We start from the raw sequence: 21408 nt of genomic DNA on the forward strand, positions 1-21408 counted from the left end.
CAGGACTTCTGTTCTGCCTGCCAGGAGATATGTCACACTTCTTTGAGAAGACAGTCTACACTTCTGTTGATGGTGTACGCAACAATGCAAGTTTTTTGCTGTAGGGGATTGGCCTAGTGCTTTTCACACTCAAACACACCCTTTAAATGTGTGAGCTTTTGATTTAACTGGTTAGGGAAGGGGGCTAGAGTGTGCCCTCATTGCTTGGCTTTTCATATTTAATGTACATATCCCTTTTTCAAAACAGGACCCCAACATTCCAGGGTCCAAACAGCAACTGAGCTTAATACATCAGCAGTAGCAGGTAGTGAACGCTGCAAGAACAGGTAGGAGAGAGCAGGACAGTCTGCCAACTATTCTGATTCTAGTGGGGCAAGACTTTGTCCCGATCTAAGGGGTGGAGCCTAGACTATGCACTTTTTATGTACACTGCATTGTTTATATACTACACTATGCCGCTTGCCTTCATGGGCTGACCACTCCCCCTCTAGTGTCTGGTCTCGCCTCTATGGTGGCTGATCAAACCCCCTCTGGTGGGCCCCTACAGTTGCAGTCCCCCCTGTGGGCCCTTCATGCCCCAGTACGACACTGTAAAGGGAGGCATGTCTGAGCAGTGTTATCAGATAAAAAGGTGGGTGCAGATCATTTTTCCTGGGGCAGTTCTCAAAACCAGAATTGTAGCGTGGCTGGCAAAGTGCATTAGTACATCAAGGAATGCACTGGACACCATGTTCTTCAATGACCTTCAATGAATGCAGTAAAATTAGAGTGAATTTATAATAATATTAATTATATCAATTCAAATATTTTATTGTTTTTTTTCCTTTTCATAAAAGAAAATGTTCATGCGGATGTAGCCTAAGTATCTCTTATGGCCATTTGAAATCCTAGAAACTGCAACATATTATCTGCAAAGTGGGTATAGATCAGTAAAGCTCATTCTTTCCTTATCTCTCTCCAGGGTCTCACAGAAATCCATAAATTAACTCATACTTGCCCACTCTCCCGGGATGTCCGGGAGACTCCCGAATTCCAGGTAGGTCTCCCGGACTCCCCGGTGAGAAGACTCCCGGGTGAGAATTCTCCTGCATCCTGCACCCAGGGCAGATGGGAGTCTCAATGACGCAATTAGCAGTGAATCTCGTCAGTTTGGCCCCACTGCTGTGACAAAATGTTGCTTTTGACGCAGGGGGCCAGGGCCAAAATGATGCAATTTGCTGTAACACGCCCCCTCACGGAGGACAAAAACTCAATGTTGGCAAGTATGAACTAACTACAATATAAATCTGAAAAAAAAAAAAGAGCTGTAAGAAAATATTACATGCCAGATTTATTATGTAGGTTAAAAAAAAGAACAACTTGCTTGCTGTCATAAGTGATCACATTTGCATTAAGTACAATGCTGCCTAATTACCGATTATGTGTGGGATTTGTTAATATAAGACTTTCAAAAGAGGAACAAATTGGCCTTGTAATTTATGAACTGGAAACACAGCAAATGTTTTTAGTCAAACTCTTATTTGTATATTGTATATTTTCTCCTGAGTCTATCAGCTCTAGTGGGGTACCGCACGCACGTGCAGAACAGCACTGTTGAAATGAGTGCAACCAAACATTTTCATTAGTAATACAGGGAACAGTTAATTGGATAATTACCTGGTAATTGAAGTCATCCTGAAACTCTGGCATGGCTGCACATTTACGGAGCACTGAACTACACACAGATGCTCTGTATAACATGTGATGTTTTGTGCATTGAGTTAGGGTTGCATTATATTAATACACCAGTATCCCTGACACAAAATTACCTTTTTTTGATGCTCACATTTCACAGAAACACATTTCTGTCTCCATTCCTCCTTTACTGCAAATACATGCAGAACAGAAGAGCAGGGGTTAATTGATTATCCACAACATGTCACCCTGGTAATAACCAGCTTGTTTGATTCACCTAATTTACGCTGTGCCTCAAACAAGCTCAATTTTACATCCAATAAAACAGCGTCTGATTTAACAACTCCTTCATTTAGAGAAGATCAACAGCTGTGAGGAATCCAAACCGCGGCTGATTCACCTCCCATCGTCGCGGGTATAAAGATGCCAAGATAATGTATAAACCAGGAGAGAATTGATGTCACAGACTGCCAGGCTGTGAACTCTCGCATACACTTAAATGTGACCTTTCGTACCGGTCACTGGTGTTCTGTCAATACAGAATCATCAATATTTATATATTCATATGGATCAATCTATATATTTATGTGCCTATATATAATATAAATTATATAGGTACATATATTTTTTATCCCTTTTGATTTCTCCAGGCGTCTCTGTTTGATGGCTTGTCACTGTCTTGATTGTAGTTTGTATCTCGCCTGCTCGTTTTCTTGCCATGTGTAATGATGTATAAATTGCAAAGTTCTCTAGAACCAATGTTATGGCAATGAAGGGTACAAAGATTGGAACCTGCAGATTCAAAACTGATGAAAACATCTATTTCCTGTAGCATAATCTGTCACAGGCTTTTCTCCTGACCAAGAAGGAAATGGATGGTTAAAAGTAGAACCATTTTGCTTAGAGAAGGGGTTCAGAATCAACCCACCTCCTCTTTTCTCCATCCCAAGAGGACCGTCCACGTCTAAACTCGTTAGCTTTTAATTAGTGCCTTCCCCACTGGCTGAATACACTGGCTGCATGCCATGCTCAGCACATTTGAAATTCAGTTGGATGTTAATTTCAGCATCTTGACTTGCTCGGCCACTTCAAATTCCAGACAAAGGTGTCTACGAATTTCATTCAGGACTTGCGGCATCTAAACTTTGGTGAACAGGCAGGATTAAAAAAAGCAAGAAGAAACTGTTTTAACTTTCACCTGAAATACAGTCAGACAGCCTAAATATATGTAATACCTCTCTTATTCCTCTTTTAGGGCTACAGCCTTTTTATTTTTGGCTTATATTTCACTATGAGTCTGTATGTGTTCTATAAAAACCACAATAATCTGTGTATAAGATTAGTTGTATATATCTGTGTGTTATTCACAAAAATTGTATTTGTGTGAATTCTTAACTCAGGATGTTGCAGATGTATTTATCTCTCACTAATTGGTCCTACTCATGCCCCCCTAATCTCTCAGTTACCCCAGAAAACTCCCGAAGTTGGCTGTCTTCAGCAGAGATCTCTTGTACGTAACATTGTCATGTTCTCCTCAGTGATGAGAGCTTCCAGGGCTAAAGATCTGAAAGATGAAGTATTAGTTCATATTTTGATCAAAAGATTTAATCCCAACATCAAGGGCACCTCATTATATGTAGGTCCTACACTGACCTATATGCTTTAAGCACTATTAAAATGCAGTTAAAATCAGATGCACTCACCTCCCAGGTATAGGGGTTTACATCTAGCAAGGGCTGGCTTGTGAGTCAGTGTAGGACCTGCATATAATGAGGTGCCCTTGACGTTGGGATGCAGGGTTAAATCTTTTGATCAAAATATGAACTAATACCTCATGTTTTCAATTTGCTAGACACACACAAATATGCAGTTTAAAGGATAAGCGCTGACAACTGTCTTTTTTTTTGTTTTGTATACATATATGGGCATTTGTATTGCCACGCAGCTGGTACCACATACAATATGGGTTATACCGAGCGCTGGCTTATTGCCAAGCAGCTGGTACCATATATAATGTGGGATATACCGAGTGCAGGCTTATTTTTCTCTGGTTTTGTTTCAAAATATTGCCTTTTTGTCATAGCAGCTGTCCATTAAGCCTATTTAAGGCACATTTGGGTGTGGCTCACAAGCCAGCCCTTGCTAGATGTAAACCCCTATACCTGGGAGGTGAGTGCATCTGATTTTAACTGCATTTTAATGGTATTTAAAGCATATAGGTCAGTGTAGGACCTGCATATAATGAGGTGCCCTTGACGTTGGGATGCAGGCTTAAATCATTTGATCAAAATATGAACTAATACCTCATGTTTTCATTTTGCTAGACTTCACACAGATATGCAGTTTAAAGGATAAGCGCTGACAACTGTCTTTTTTGTTTTGTATACATATATGGGCATTTATATTGCCACGCAGCTGGTACCACATACAATATGGGTTATACCGAGCGCAGGCTTATTGCCAAGCCGCTGGTACCATATATAATGTGGGATATACTGAGCGCAGGCTTATTTTTCTCTGGTAAAGATCTGAAAGATGCAGGTAACTCAGACCTGATCCAGCAGGAGGTTTGTAGTGAAAACGCCACCTGATTGGAAATGTGCTATGTCCCCATTCAGTCAAGTTCAGTGTTCATGCACATCTCCTGTTCATAGCACAATGATGGTATGGGTGGTTGCTGTCCTACAGAGCTAGAAGCTCTCTTCACTGACAGATGGGAGAAAGGGGGTAGATCTGAATATAAGGTGGGACAACCACTGGATCACTACACAAGGTGTAGTTTACAATGTCTATTTATCTAGATCTCAGAATTCCAATGCACCGATATAAACACAATTCATAAGACCTGACTCCTTTTAACGGTTCACAAAGGGAGAAGTGTTAAAGCATTGTGCACAATCATTAAGCAATATGAATTCTATTTAATGTAGCTTACAATACTTTGAAAACACTACTTTATCTTTCTTAAAACTATGAACAGATATTATTTAACTGAAAATAGTGCTTCAGCGTATTTGCTAAACTTTGTAAATTAAAGACCGTATGTTGGATGTAGTCTCATTATTCTAATACTTATCTACATAATGCATTGTAATGTGTCCTCGTGGTAAGAGTCATTGTAGGTCAATTATAGAGATAGTTATATCCTAAGTGATCACCGATTAAAGAGCTATTAGTTATGATCTTAGGTCGTGGAGTTGTTAAAAAAATTATACATTTTATATTGCTGCTTTACAAATAAGTTCCAACTTATACTGGATCGAGTGTAAACCACAAATCATATGGCACCAATAATGGAGCTGTGGATTACACTCGCCTACTGTTAGATTATATACTAATTGTGAGTTTCTGATAATGTTACACACAATAGCCTCAAATTCATGAATTGGCTATTTCTCACATAGCGAGTCAGTTATGAATTGTTATATTAAACTATCTCTCACACTATGCCGCTTTCTAATGCTATGCTGAAATATTGCCACTCAGTGATAGAGATACCTTAAATTGCAGCAAATGGGCTATCTGACACGAATAGCGAGTCACCCAGTGATTCAATGAATAGTATTCTATCTCTCGCGGACCTAACTACACTGATGTTAGCCAATCTGATTCACTTTAAACATATAGTAGAGGGCAGGAGACTTCCAGCGTACTCGCCGACGTGCATTTTGCTGCTATATGCTTTAGCAAGGCAAACCCATTGCCAGGAGAACGGGACATTTAAACTTGTTCCTACCAATCATCAAACAGCTTGGTAATCCCACCCAGATGGTTGGTTTACATACCTTTTGTGTTATCTGTTTCCTCTTAGTCACCCATCCATTTAATGGGATTATATTTTACTATATTTAATACATTGTATTGATGTAGTCATGTCATATTTGATAATAGTAACATTGTTAAAAATCAATGTTATCTTTTAAATTTTTATAAATTAACTTTAATTATTTGTTCATAGGAAAACAAGGTAAGTAATAAGAACCAGGGTACTTGTAAAATCTTCAATTATAGATTATTTTAGCAATGATTATATAATGGTGTGTAGGAGTAATAAGGAATGATGATCAGAAGAATAAGATATTATACAAAGAATATGTTATTCTTCTTATCATCATCCATTATTACTCCTACACACCATTATATAACTAAGGCTATAAGAAATAATCTATGAATGAAGATCATCGGTGATCACTAAGGATATAACTATCTCTATAATTGATCGACGCTGACTCTTACCGTGAGGACACATTACAATGCATTATTTCGATAAATGTTATAATAATGAGATTACTCCCTTCGTACGGTTTTTAATTTACAAATTGTAACAAATACGCTGAAACATTATTTTCACTTAAATACAGTTCATAAATTTAAATGTGTTTTTAAATTATTGTAGGCTACCTGAAACAAAATTCATATTAATTAGTGTTTATGCACCACAATATAACACCTCCCATATAATTATACATTATGTTTAAAACAAACTAATAGGATATTACTATTTCTATAGTTCTTCAAGGTCTGGGAGTTAACTAAAACAATTATATTCTTAGATATAGATCTAGTAAAGTAGTACCCCTTGTTTCCTTTAACGGTTGTTCTGCATTTGACATCCCAAAATTAAATAAGCCCATTTGTATTTGGAGATTGAACCTTGTAGGTGACTTTGATTTGCTGACTTGTACTTGCCCTTCAACTACTAAATAGTACCAATAGCTTTATCAATATATATGCCTTCATACAGTGCTTTGTAGTCATGATTTTGTATCTGGCAGATGTTATAAAAAGATGAAAAGCATGGGAGAAAGTCACAAATATAAAACCATGTATTTAAAAAAAAAAAAGCTGCATGTGGCATTTTCAAACCAATAAATTAAAGTCATCTGAAGGTGGAGAAATATCCAAAAGAGAAAATCTATTAGTATATTAAATCATGAATATATTAGACAGAATATTTATTTAGGTAACGCTCAGCATGAACACTGAAACGTTTACTTTCTAATATGTTGCAAAAATAAAACATACACTGTGACCTATAATCACCAATGAGATTTTAGCTCTGATTAGTCTAGACTAATGAAAGTTAACATCTGATTGGTTGATACAGGTTAGGGCACAAGTGCAATTGCATCTGGTTATGAAATCTGCTTTTAAATGGTTGGACTCATAAACAGAAGCTAGGATTCTAGGCTAAGAACATGATGATGTCTATGTCTGACAGCTGATGTGTTCTTTTCAGTGGTGAACTTAACTAAATAGAGCTGTCTGTTTTCCTTCCTCGGTGCAGCTTGGCTGCCAATCATTGTAAATGTACTGACAAAAAGGATTTTTACTGAAACTTTAATTGCTTCCCTAGTACTAAAAAGTATTAAAAGCAACAACAACAACAAAAATGTATTAGAAATAAATCAAAAACAACTGGCTGTTGCACCCCTGTAAGCCATTGATGGGCAACTGGCGGCCCAGAGACCATATGGTGGCCTTCCTGTCTTCTATAGTGATTGTAAAATCAGTGCATTCACACACTCTGCATAGCTGGCTGAATGGTGATGTCATAGAGCAACTGCAGTTCATTCACACAGTCTACACAGCTGGCTGGATGGTGACGTCACAGAGTGAGTGCAGTTCATTCATACAGTCTACACAGCTGGCTGGATGGTGATGTCACAGAGTGAGTACAGTGCATTCACACAGTCTACACAGCTGGCTGGATGGTGATGTCACAGAGTGAGTACAGTGCATTCACACAGTCTACACAGCTGGCTGGATGGTGATGTCACAGAGTGAGTACAGTGCATTCACACAGTCTACACAGCTGGCTGGATGGTGATGTCACAGAGTGAGTACAGTGCATTCACACAGTCTACACAGCTGGCTGGATGGTGATGTCACAGAGTGAGTACAGTGCATTCACACAGTCTACACAGCTGGCTGGATGATGATGTCACAGAGTGAGTACAGTGCATTCACACAGTCTACACAGCTGGCTGGATGGTGATGTCACAGAGTGAGTACAGTGCATTCACACAGTCTACACAGCTGGCTGGATGGTGATGTCACAGAGTGAGTGTAGTACATTCACACAGTCTACACAGCTGGCTGGATGGTGACATCCTAGAGCAAGTGCAGTACATTCACACAGTCTGCATAGCTTGCTAAATGGTGATGTCACAGAGTGAGTGCAGAGCATTCACAAATTCTACACAGCTGGCTGGATGGTGATGTCACAGAGTAAGCGCAGTGCATTCACACAGTACACAGCTGTCTGGATGGTGATGTCACAGAGTAAGCGCAGTGCATTCACACGCTCTGCATAGCTGACTGTATAGTAAAGTCACAGAGTGAGTACAGTGCATTCACGCATTCTACACAGCTGGCTGGATGGTGATGTCACAGAGTGAGTGCAGTTCATTCATACAGTCTACACAGCTGGCTGGATGATGATGTCACAGAGTAAGTGCAGTGCATTCATACAGTCTACACAGCTGGCTGGATGGTGATGTCACAGAGTAAGTGCAGTGCATTCACACGCTCTGCATAGCTGACTGTATAGTAATGTCACAGAGTGAGTACAGTGCATTCACACATTCTACACAGCTGGCTGGATGGTGATGTCACAGAGTAAGTGCAGTGCATTCACACACTCTGCATAGCTGACTGTATGGTAATGTCACAGAGTGAGTGCAGTGCTGATGCTTCTCTGTAAAGATTATGTAGTGTCCCCTTATGGGACTAAGGGCCAATTGTTAGATCCCTGAAAAATATCATGTGCCCACCAGTGGTGTAAGGTATCTTGTTTCAGGAACTCAGGCTTTCATCACTCTGGTAAACAAGCTTCCGATACACCTGACACCAATCTAATATGGAACCCATCAGCCATACATGCCATAAAATGGAAATGGTGCCAACTTTCAGTAAATGTCGTAAACATGAGTAATGAAAAATCTTTGTAGGAACAAACTATGATGGTAAAAATATGACCTTATATTGACAATAAATACTTTCTTATGGTAACAATTCAGCATTCCCTTTTGAGTACTGTGCATCAGTAAACAAGCTTCTGTTTCAGTGACTGTAAAAAACTTGGGCACAATTTGTACCTGTATGATGCCAGCAAACAACTATTAAAAAGTAGGTGTCACTATCGGAATTTCAGAGTGCTTCAGCCATAATAGAATGATCACAAAACTATTCTCTCTCTGTGTTTTCCATTTTGAAGTGTGTGAAATCCACCCACAGGTTTAGGAATTACATGTATACCAAAGCATGTGTATTACTTTGCTAAGCAAAATACCTTTAAATAACTGATGTATGTTTATCATATATGTCAAGTCCCAAGTCTTATCTAGCAGACTGGGCACATTGTTTGTGTCCATCAATTCCAGAAAAGTGCTTTAGGGTGGTGTCACTCAGGTGCTTATCCAGCTTCGGGAGCACTCATGCCTAATTTTACGGCCTAATTTTTACGGATCAGGGCTTATAATGGCCACTTAAACCGCTCTGTGTGACTGGGTCTGTTGAAATTTAATATAATTCAATTGGAGAGCGTTTTCACTGTGCGCTTTGAAAACTGAAACACTGCTATCAGCATTTCAAAAACCACTTGAGTGATCAAAGGCTTGTGGAACATCAGCTTTACTCATAGAAATAAATCATTCCCATTTGGAGCCATTAAATGCTGTGTTTGAAATGTAGAGTGAAAGCTGTCCCTGTGACATCACCCTTATCAACTATTTGAAACCTGATTTGTCTATTCTTGCTGTCTTCCCTACTTGTCAAACAGCTCCCCAGATGGGAGGCACTATACCTTGCATCACTCCAGAATAGTTCATACACCGAGCGTGTATGATTCGTTTGCTGGTCTTTTAGGTAACATAAATAATAATTCATATACTGTTCTTGCAGAATTGTCAGAGCAAGCGTATCTGACATACGGCTCTATTTATGAATAGCTGAAAATTCCTAGAAAGGGAATTTAGGTCTTCTATCTCTTTAAGGAAGCCCCCAGGCCAGTGAAAGCTGTCGCCGGGTATCACATTTATATCATGTACTTCTTATTGCTATCACTCAGGACCACACCACAAGGAAAAAAAATGTATTACCGGTAGCTAAAATTAAAAGTATCAGAAAAAAAGTTAATTATGTTAGTTAAAATAAATTATTTAAATACAGTTATTTTTATTTTTTTTTATCAAAATTTATCATGTTTTTGCTTCAAATCTGTGCATGTGCCACTGGACCCTGCAGTGGCCTGGCAAGCGGTAAGAATCCTCTTACACTGCCAGTCAGTATCGCCCGGAAGCTGAGCCTTAGGTATTCTTTTCTTCATAAATATACCCCATAGAGTGCTTCACCACTTGATTTTTTATATCAGGTGTCATTCCTACATGTTGTGAGGTGGCTTATACAGTAGCTGTTACTGTCATGGTAGACTGAGGAGTCTTTAAACTTTAATTTTTAATCAGAGCTGCAGTGAAAAGGGTAAGATTCAACATTTTATGTTTTCTACATGTTACACACCAGGCTCTCAGGTTCTGTCACTTACTTCTTCGCTGCCTTTCCAAGTTGTGTCTGCGGTCCTCAGGCACTGCTGGTCTCGGACCCCTCTGTAAGATGCTATCCAGTTGGTCTCCACTCCAGAGATCCCTCCAGAATCAGAGTATGGGTGCGGCCATCTTGGATTCAATCACATGATTCCTCTCAGCCAATCAGGTGATAACAGCCTCCATTTCAGATTCTCTCCAAAACCAGTTCATGGGAGCTGCTATCTTGGATTTAGTCACCTGATCCATCTCAGCAATTCAGAGTGTTGCTTCTGCCCAGCTGACTGCAGTCTCCAATCAGGAATCAAAAACAACTATAAAATGACTTCCTAGAGCCCTTACCTATTGCCAGTGCAACATTGCATTTCGGATGCCAACCTGGTGCCCAGCAGTTTGCAGCGTTGCTATTAATCCAGCTCTGACAGTGCAGCCTGCATTCTGACTCTAGTCTGATTCCAGCATTCTGGTTCCATTCTTTCTGGTTACAGCAATCCTCTTTCAGCATTCCGATTACAACATTCTGGTTCCACTACGGTCTAGTGGTCCAGTTCCTGTTTGCTGTCCTCTGCTAGTGTAATCACCATCTGCACCAGTCCATTCACTATATGCAGAGGAACATTATCAGGCCACCCAGCTTTGTCCACCAGTCCCGCTCCAGGGACACAACCCAGTCTGAGTACAGACAGATCCTCAGGCATGACATTTAATATATGAACATCTACATTTTTTACTTTAGCTGTTCTTTAACTCCTAAGTTTGCTGGCTCCATTTGTTGTGTGTGAAATCACCCCTAGATAGGCACATAATTACTGTAGTAATGAGTTGTAAAGTATATTACCATCTTTTATTGTGCATTTAGTATTGTTTATAGCTATTTGCTTATGCTGGACATGGTTTTGGTGTAGATGTTTTAGCAGAAACCTTTTGCTAACTCTGTTGTGGCCAAAATAAGCAATGGAGAATGTCAAATTACATAAATTCAGTTGTGCCTCCTAGGTCACTTGTAATGCTGGGTGTTATGTTTGTAGTGTGTTGGACTAATGTGTTAAAAAGCTGTGTCAGATGTGAGAAGCTGTGAGGGTGATTCTGTGATGACATTCAGTGTGAAAATATATCATTTTCTTGCTCTTTTTTTCCCTGCGCTGTTCTGTTTTAGTTCAGGCCACAATTTATTGTCTGCTTTTTGTATTCAGGAATACCTTATGTTTCCTCAGAAACAGTTTGTTTTGGAACAAAGATTAGTGTGTTCAAGGAAAACTCAACCTAGAAGCTGAAAATTCCATTTTGAGTGGAATACTCTAACTTCTGCCCAATCCCCAACGGTTACTTACTGGGTGTCTGGCATTCAGGGTATCTGTCTGGTTCCCATAACTCTCCTCTTACTCCTGCATGCTTTCTTTATTTAAGAAAAAATCCAGGTCAGCAAGAAAGAACCAATGATCTCTGCCGAATTCTTCTCGGTGTTGTCCATCCACCGCACCCTGCCAGAGTGTGGAAGCGAGAGGAGCAGTTGCGGATAAGCAAAATGTTTTGTGGACCCCTACCTTAATTGTCGTGATGGTGGTGGTAATGACTCCCACCACCAACACTGTAAGGTGGTCACACCCCTGCCTTGATTCCAAAAATTGTAATGTTGGGAGGTATGGTAACCGTTTGGACTTGTAATTCAGTATATGTTGGTATTATCCTTTAAATCTACCCTATGCAATCATAGTGACGTCTGTCGTATGTCTGTGATCAATGAGTTTTGTATATATTGTAAGATCACTTCTCTTGTCTTCCTTCTTACCGCTACCAAATTTGCTAAATATTGTAATCACACACTCATGCAATATGTGTGGCTGAGACAGCTGTCGCTGACATGGTGATATCAGAGTATAGAAAAGCAGTATAAACTATAGAGACAGCCTGTGTGTCAAAGATGTTACTTAATTTGTTAAAACGTGTTAAAAATCCATACTAAAGTATACAGTACTTTTAAATAGTAAGTCTGTGTTAGCTAGTAACAAAATGACATTAAATATGTGCTGTTTTTCTAATTATTTAGCATGGTTGTTAGGCACAACAATATCCCACCTTGACCTGCTTATAATCCTGTTCTGGAATGACCTTGAGTGACATTGTGCTGAGGAGGAGAGAAGGGGAAGGCCCGAGGTGTCGATAGCGACAGTTTTATAACGCTGCCTGTGACCATGCCGTGCCTGGGTTGATCCTAGGGGCTTCACGCTTCCAGCTCCATGACAGCTCCCCCCCTCCGCTGCACCATTCCCTGTTGGCATTTAAATGCCTGGAAGTGTCATCGGAACTAGCTCAGGGTTTGCTTGTGTGACCTGCCTTTTTCAGCCAGAAGCAATTTAACTTCTTTCTCTCAAGTTGTCTCTCTCAAGTATCTCGTTGCCTCTTGAAAGAAATATAGCATGCTAATACTTCTGAAAATCCATCCTCACTTTTAGGTATGCATTATCTTCAAAAAGTCAATGAAAATCACTTTTCTATTGTGTAAATCAGTGTGTGTGCTTTATTTCATTGTTATAATTCTATTACTGTACTTTAATATTGTTCTATGGGGGTATTTACTTTGTCTATTTTCTACTTGTTGCAGGAGCAAAACTCCACTTCCAGCTGCATTAAGTACTAAACTATGCTATAAATAGGAGAAAGGCCCATAACCTCATAGAAAATATTATTTCACATTGACTAATTTTTCCTCTTAAATACATGTTCGTTATTAATGTATGTTAGATTTAGAGAGAGAGCGCGATACTGTAGATAATGTAGTACCATAATTATGAGTAGTTGCTACATTAGTGGCTCATTTCAATAGCTGAACAATGCAGTATGTTCCTGATATGAGGTTATTTGAAGAAAGGTTTGGAATATTAAAGTGTAGCAATCATTAATACACAATGGAAGTAGACACGTTGGAGTTGAACCAATAATCCTGAGAATACATCTTATCAATTCCAGTGACTTCATTGTTCATTCCTTGAATATTAACACAATTGGTGTTGCTGCTAATGAACAGCTTTTTATGGGTTGGTCATATCTTTGCTAAACATACATTATTAAAACAAATAATATATACACTATAATATATAAATGATATATATTTCCCGTTAGTTCTAATTTATTAACATCTATTTTACATTAACTTTTTACTAGTTAGTGAGTGTCTTATGTGTCAGTTATTTTTTCTCTTGTCTGTCTGTAAGTTAATATGAAATGAGTTTATCTAAGCCTAGACACAAGACAATAGTACAGCCAGCAAGATGCTGGATTGAAGAGCATGCACCTTGTAGAAGGGCTCTGTAAATGCTTTGTGTGCCTGCTCTCATAACCCTTTCTTACAAATGTACCATTTAAAGATATCAATATCGTCTTTTTAAAGATGGCAGTAATGGTCCTCCGAGCACCTCACCAAAGGATCATACCTGTCAGTGAAGGCCTGGGAGTCCAAGGGCCATTTTGTTTGGTCCAAGCTCGAAGACCAGCGCTGCGGAACTAGTGGCACTATATAAATAAATAGATGATGATGATTGCTACAGTTTTCAAATGGAATGGCGAGTGTTTCTCCTCTGCCATACTGCACGAATATATACAGGCTAACCACATCTAACAGTAGCTGGCTAGCCACTTGCTAATACATTTTGAAATGTGCTGGCAAAAGAAAGACCTCCTAGCGTCTCCTGTTACTCCTTAGAGTCTCCCTTGATTAATAAAAAAGGAAAAACAATAATAATGTAGAAAAGGAAATCCCAATCCCCTGTTTGTCATGCTATACAGTAATGTGCCCAGTTTTGGTATTCCTATACTCTGGAAAGGAGCCTTAAAATATAAAAATCTTGTATAAATAATGTGTTTGAAGATGAAAGTAACAGCATATTTACCAACTTTTGTTAGTTGGTCTCTGGGAGATGTGAACATGAGGGGACGGGGCTCGGCGAATCGCATCATTTTGCCTCCGCCCCTAAACGGAAATCATAATTTTCTCTATTGCAACAGGGGTGGGGTTACAATGACCCATGAATCATGCCCTAAGCCCCTCCCCCACTCACTTCACTAGCAAAGTAGGTAGGCTCTGGGTGGTTGCGGAGTTTTGAGGTCTTCTAGAAATTTGTAAGTCTCCTGGACATTCTGGGAGAGTAGGCAACTATGAGTGACAGTAGTGTATTTACACAATTTCTGTTCCAAGTTAAATGTACACTAACCCTTCTCATGTTTCATGTTCTCTTTGTAACTGTCTACTGTAAGTGCAATGTAAATAATTAGGAGATAAATGTATAATAATAATAACTTATTCTTGCAATAATGTGGCACAGTCTTCAGCACTGAAGTTTCACAGCGCTGTGGTCATGGGTTCGAGTCCTACTCAGGGCCGGATTAAGGAAATGGAGGCCCCTGGGCTAAGGGGGTCACCATTCCCCCGTGAGGCCCCCCCTTGAGATCCACCTCTCCGTGGACCCCTAACCCCGTGAGCTGCCCGCTGCCCTTCCCCAAGCACTTAACTTTTTAACTGTTCTCCTCCTGTCAAGGCCCCCCTGGATGTCCAAGGCCCCTGGGCTGTAGCCCAGTTAGACCTCGGGTTAATCCGGCCCTGGTCCTACTAGGGCCCTTTCTGTGTGGAGTTTATATGTTTTCCCGTATTTGTGTGGGTTGCCTCCGACAGAGTCCAAAAACATGCTGGTAAATGAATTGGTTTATAATAAAAATGTACCCGTGTGTGTGGTGAACAATTTAGACTGTAAGTGGGGCAGGGACTAATGTGAACGATTCCGTAGAACAGCAGCTGAGTGTGCCCAGGATGGCTGCCTTACCCTCTGGAACAATAATAATTATTATTATTATTATTATTATTATTAATGTCTGCTGCTTGTATAATTTATTAATAAGCCTTATTGTAGTGGTTACTATTAAGTAGAATCTCATTATCTCTGCCCCATAATCCCATCTCCTCCCAAAGCCCTCCTGTCAATCTTAATCACATTTGAAAATGAATCTAGTTGTGGGTGTGACAGGTCTGCAGGGTCTGCTAATGTGACAGAGCAGGCAAAGGGGATCTGTCAGGTATCTATCAAGAGGGGAGATAGATACCACTGTCTACGTTTGCTCACAGCCTGCACAGAGTAATAATAAAAATCTATAATTAGTATATGCTTTCCTATGGACTATTCACAACAAAGTAAATGATTGTTTGAGGATAAGTGCCTTTATTGAACCAGATTATATTTGTAATATAATAGCATCATTAACAAATTATATTTGTGAAACTTACCATTATTTGAAAAAAAGTTTGTAGCTATTTTTTTAGTTTAACAGGTTGTCCAGTTGCTAGTGTTGAGAGATAGTGATCCAAAAGAGGTTTTTATAAGGCCGTCGAACTTCAAGTAACATCCTCACGTCAGTCTGAGTTAGTAAGAGAAGACGGTGACTGCAGGAAAGACCAGAGACTCTGTGTGGACCAAATCTAGTAGTGGGAATCTGCAGGGGGGGGTCAGAGGACTTCTGTGGGGGAGCAGTAATATGGTTCATTACGGAGGTGTGATGCACTTTGATCCCCCTCACATCAGCTGCTTTGGTAATTTTGTCATTACCACTAATCAGTCCTCTGGAGTTGGATGGGGAGGGTGGGGGGGATGGAGGCTTTTGACTTTCGGAACAAGTGTTACTATGGTAACCCTTTTATATTTTTCTCCCCAGCTAAATTAGTGGAGAAATGCAATTACTGGACTGTCAGTAGGAGAGGGAGGAGAGCAGTTCCCATGTGGGGAAAGAGGTCACCATGTGAGTGGGGACAGAGAGAAACGGTAATGGGGGCCAAGCACTTTCTAGTCCTCCGTTAAGCTGGCTGTGTCTAGTAGTCACTTAGAGACTTAACTATTGAACCACCAGACCGCAGTGTAATATTTTGCAGAGTACAGTTTTATTTTACATATTCCATATGCAGTATATTAGCGCACGTCTAGAAACAGCGGGGTTCTCTACGGAAAACACCAGGTGCAGGAAACAAGACATGTAGGTGGTAGTATACAATAATTCTGTTCTTGGCTCATTGGTCTAAAGATTCTGTCTGTATATAAATGAGTCAGGAGGCTTTATATTGCTATCTTCTCCAAGCCAACACATAAATCCACTTACACTGTGTCTAAAGCAGAGGCTGGATAACAACGTTGGCACAGTTGTTAGCATTGCTGCCTATCATCATCATCAACGTTTATTTGTAGGGCTCTACAAAACTCTGCAGGGAAAAAGTACAGATGATGATGAAGGTGATGCAGATGTGAGACAAAGGTAGAGAGGGCCTACGACTGGATCACTTATAAATAACTTATGGTATAATTTTATGTAAAGGAAATTGTGCAGGGCGCTTATTTATATAATTGCCAATGCACTTGTTTTTGATATTGTGTATATTTTGATATAGGAAATCGTTATTTCTAAGACCATGGTAGAATTTTTTTTTTCTGTTTTAACCTTGCTAAAGAAAATGCCTTATTTCTGATGCATATATCTGATACAATGAGCCTATTTAGAAAGTCTTTTGTGTATCGTGATGTGGGGAAATGACTTGTTTGTACCTTTCTTTTGAAATGTGTATTCTGCAACTGTTGGAAGAAAGGACTCATGCTAAATTCATGTTAATTAGATGTTGTGACTTGCTAGTAGACTTCCTGGCTCTGAAATAAGATGCAGGAAATCACAGCAAGGTTTTTAAAATATCACAGATAAGCGTAAATATTGTTAGCTTTGCAATGCATGTAAATCTATGTTTGTGTATACACATGGCATCCTGATTCTAAAAATAGCTCAGACTTCAGTTGGACTAGCTTACCCTTTAAGGCTGTGTCCAAACTGTATAAAAAGCATTGGCTTGTATTGCAAAATTGTTCTTCTTGTTTCATCTGACCTGATCACTGGTACCTTTAACCAATGAAGAGCAAATAAACATCACTTACTGCAAAGATGTGCTTGAAAATATCTTCCATGCTGAAAATCCTGTGGCCTACAGATTAGACCCAAAATTTAATCCGTTCCCGGCTGTTTCTGAGGTTTGGACCCAGCTTTTCCGGTACCACCGCTCTGCCTGCTACCCTGCAGCTCTGGTTAGTGTGATAGGCCAGGGGAGATCCATCCACCAGCAAAGGGGTACCCCACCAGTGACAGTCACACAGAAGAAGCCCGGTACTGGATACCGGTTAAGGTGTCCAGTGGTGGCAGCATTGTAAGCCCCTGCTACTGCGACAAGAGGGCGCGCTTGGGATAACGTAAGGGAACGGTGGCAAAGTAAGCCCAGACGGTTTCCAGCAGCAACAGACAGGGTGGCATAGGCGGTCCATCCTGTCACAGGCCCTGCTCGTGTGAACTTACAGAGGGCTAACAGAGCTGGGGTCATGAGTGTGATTCTGACCAGGCCCTATCTGTTTGGAATTTATGTGTTTGCATGGGTTTCCTCCGGGTGCCCCAGTTTCTTCCTACAGTCTGAAAATATACTTGTAGCGTAACCGGCTTCTGACAAAATGGATCCTAGTTTGTGTTTGTAGGAAATTTAGATTGTAAGCTCCAATGTCCATATTTTCTGTACAACCCTGTGTAATATGATTGGCTCTATATATAAAAAAAATAATAACAGAAGGTGCTGGGCTTTTAGAAGGACTGTATACATTCTATAAACTTCTTCTTAATGCATAAAACAAAGGTACTCCCATGTCTGACAGGGGCTTGAAAACATCTGTCAAGATCAAGCATATGACAGCTTCCACTGATAATATATGCAACTATGCAGGGAAGGTCTAGTGAGGATCGTGCAGAATTTTACAAATATATGTTTTGGGTAACAGAAGAAAAAACCTCTCCCTTAGCTCACACAGGCAGCTAACAGAATATAAATGATGTATACATGGACATTGGGATCTGCTGTAAAGACTAGATAGCAAGGTAAGAAGGTAAGGAAATAGATATTAGCCAGGTATGATGTATTTATTATATGAATATGAAATAGATGTATGTGAAATAGATATTAGATATAGAGATGATAGATACATTATAGGGCCAGAACTTGAATTTTGCTGTGTTCTGCTAATAACTTTTATTTCTTTTGTTGGGTTGGAAACTTTACTCTGGTTAGCCCATAAAATAGTAATGTGAGATGAACCTCACAAAACATAGAAGTGAAAACAGCCAAGAAGTCGAAGGTTACAGTAACTAGAGCGGGAAATAATATGTGGAGGATGCATATGAAATATGTTTCTAGCAGGTTAAGGGCAAGGTTATACAGCAGACCAATTTGCCTCTTCCTTTCAAGGCTTGCCATCTCCCTTGTGCTGAATTTGTACTTTTCAATAGCCTTGCAAGTGTAATAATTGGATAAAAGCAAAATAGGCTACACGAATGTCATTTATCAAACAAATTTGTCTTCCAATCCTGTCATCGGCTGATCAGTGCACTTTCTTCTGTAGAGTCAGTAATTCACTCATTGCAGACCTCCCGGCTTCCTCAGTTCCTCGGTTTAATCACATCTTCATAAAACTTCATTGTCATGATTAAATACCCATAAACTGAGCACTCTTATCATATCACACTGCTAGTGGTTTACATAAAAATCTGAACTGTTGCCCCAGTTAAAGAGGAGGACGTGAGAAATACATTGTGGTTCTGACAAACTAGTTCTTAAGAGTCCCGGACAGTAAAACATTCCTTTCCTTTTTACATTATGTACATGTACTACCTTGCAGTGAACCAGTTGCAGCAGGTCCACTGTATTGAGAATTGGAGTTAGGCACAGGGAGTATGTATATGCTACCATTTGGGCCATTATTATGTATCAAAGTAGTGGCAGCACAATCAGAGACATTTATGGAAAACTGGTGCAAGTTAAAAACTATATTGTAACCCATAGTAACCAGCATCAGACATTTCTAGCTGGAAAATTACATTTCATAAAGTAGTGTTACTTGTGTGTAAGTTGTTATAAAGAGTTGTTTTGACACCTAAGACTGAGATGACAAAGGGGCGATTCAGTCTGGTACAATAAGTGGAACTTACATGAAAATAGTGTGACCTTTTTATGCCCATAGATCCACTTATCATGCCCGAATATACATCCAAGTCAGTGGAATTACCCGATCACTGGAAAAGACTTGGGTTTGACGAGCAGGAAAGTTGGCTTTGAAATGAAAAATTTTGCGTCCTGTTATCAGCAATGCTGTTTCCCCAGCTGGTTTTACTTAAACTATTGAGGCATTATTGCTGCCAGCTAGGGCCGGATTAACCATAGGGCTAACTGGGCTACAGCCCAGGGGTCTGTGGCATCCAGGGGGCCCTTGAAAGTGCTCGGCAGCAGTATTGATCGGTCAGGGACGCACCCAGCGCGATCAGTGCTGCTGAGCACTTTCCCTGCGGTCCTTCCCCGGCGCGCTGTAGTCTCCTTACTGAGGAGATCTCATGAGTCTCACTCTCACGAGATCTCCTCAGTAAAGAGCGTACAGCGCGCCGGAGAAGGAGGTAAGTGCCGGGGGGGAGGCGCTGGCAGCTCGGATCACAGGGGGGAGTGCGGACAGCTCGGATCACAGGGGGGGGGGGGGCTCACGGGTGAATGGAGGCCCCCTTAGCCCAGGGGCCTCCATTCCCTTAATCCGGCCCTGCTGCCAGCTTTTGTCAAACTACTTGTTCCATCATGCACTGGTAGCCATTGACCAGAAGGTAAGGTTCCACAATAGCTAAAAAAGAAAATGTGCTTTTATGGTTAAAAGAATAGAGTGTTGTAAAGCTGAAAATCTATCATGTTTTCACTCGTGAAGCATTATGAGAACTAGGATTTTTATTGTCCTCTGTGCTCAATCTGCACATAAACTGTGCTCAATCTGCACATGACTGCATCATCAGAGGTTGTGTATTAAAAGAGGTATTCACCAAAACACATATTTCGTCAAGACCTCAAGAATCAGAGCTGATGGACAGATGTCAGGATAATTCTGCAGTGCTTCTGATAAATAAGAGCTAATAATGTGTGATACTCATCTGGACAAAGAAATAACCACTATGTGCCTGAAAAATAGAATTTCAAGTTGGGATGTTTATTGTGTTGTCAATTGGGTTAGTGCATCTCTAATGGCAGGGGTTACAGCATGGAGATGGGGTTGGGTACTAAGGAACCAGGCCTGGTTCTCCCTTAGGGGTTAGACAGTGACGACTACTGTGGGGGGAGGATGGGGTGTTGCCATGTCAGATTGTGAGCAGGAGAAAGTATGAGTGGATCAAGAGCTTCCTATTCCTAATACATACCCCATCAATAGTCCCAAATTACAAGGCAAAAAAGAGTTTTGGCCTCCAGATTTGAGGGAAGGGTGTTGACTAAATATCCTAATTTTCCATTTAAATGGGGAATGTGGGGTGGTATGAAGTTGTTTTGACATCTGACCTTGGTTGTCTACCTCACTACTAGAGATGAGACATTTTTATAACTTTTCTGGAAAATATTTGCCTTAATTTGCATTTGGTCATGACATTTTGCACGTTCTGCAGGTGGTCTTTGGTTTTAGGTGCTGCCAGTTCTATCCCATTCAGCAAAATGCAAATTTATACATAAAGTGCGGAATGACTTCGCAGAACGGTAAAGCAAAAAGAGAACTCGAAAATTATACAGCTGGAAATTCGAACTTCTGCAAAACGGCCTGACTCAATTTCACTCGTTTTTTCTCACTACACAATATAATATTATGTCATCAACTATTTTATGCAAACCTTCCATCATTCCAAAGATATCAAATTGTGACAAACTAGACAAGACCAGATGCATCCAGACTATGACCCTTTCTTTTTAGCCATGTACCTACCGAAAATTGGGACTATATCAAAAAAGACTTTTGGGGGTAAATGTATCAATATGCGGGTTCTTCAACACCCGCGTGTTCAGCCTCTTCCGCGATTAAATTTCAAGCGGCGCTGCATTGTAAAGGGAAGTTAACCCTTTACAATGCAGCGCCGCTTGAAATTTAATCGCGGAAGAGGCTGAACACGCGGGTGTTGAAGAACCCGCATATTGATACATTTACCCCTTGGAGTAACAAAATTTAGGCACTGAAAAATTCCCTGCAGTGTCCTTGAATACGGTTAATAACTGGTTGTCTGATGTACATAAGATGAAATGCCCCTTCCCCTAGTCAAAACTTATATCTTTAAATCCGACAAGCTCCTA

General features: G+C 40.2%; 1 protein-coding gene and 1 long non-coding RNA gene across 4 annotated transcripts in view; one reads left to right on the forward strand and one right to left on the reverse strand.

Annotated features, from left to right (window-relative positions):
- Positions 1-10336, reverse strand: part of LOC142160293 (uncharacterized) — a 31776-nt gene extending 21440 nt beyond the window's left edge. The window contains exon 1 of the long non-coding RNA XR_012693139.1: positions 10220-10336. This is a non-coding gene — a long non-coding RNA (uncharacterized LOC142160293). The remainder of the gene's footprint in view (positions 1-10219) is intronic.
- The window catches only part of SDK2 (sidekick cell adhesion molecule 2), a 482261-nt gene that overhangs the window by 244814 nt on the left and 216039 nt on the right, over positions 1-21408 (forward strand). The window lies entirely within an intron of this gene.

This window comes from Mixophyes fleayi, chromosome 6 (assembly GCF_038048845.1).
Source record: "Mixophyes fleayi isolate aMixFle1 chromosome 6, aMixFle1.hap1, whole genome shotgun sequence".
Taxonomy (NCBI): Eukaryota; Metazoa; Chordata; class Amphibia; order Anura; family Limnodynastidae; genus Mixophyes; species Mixophyes fleayi.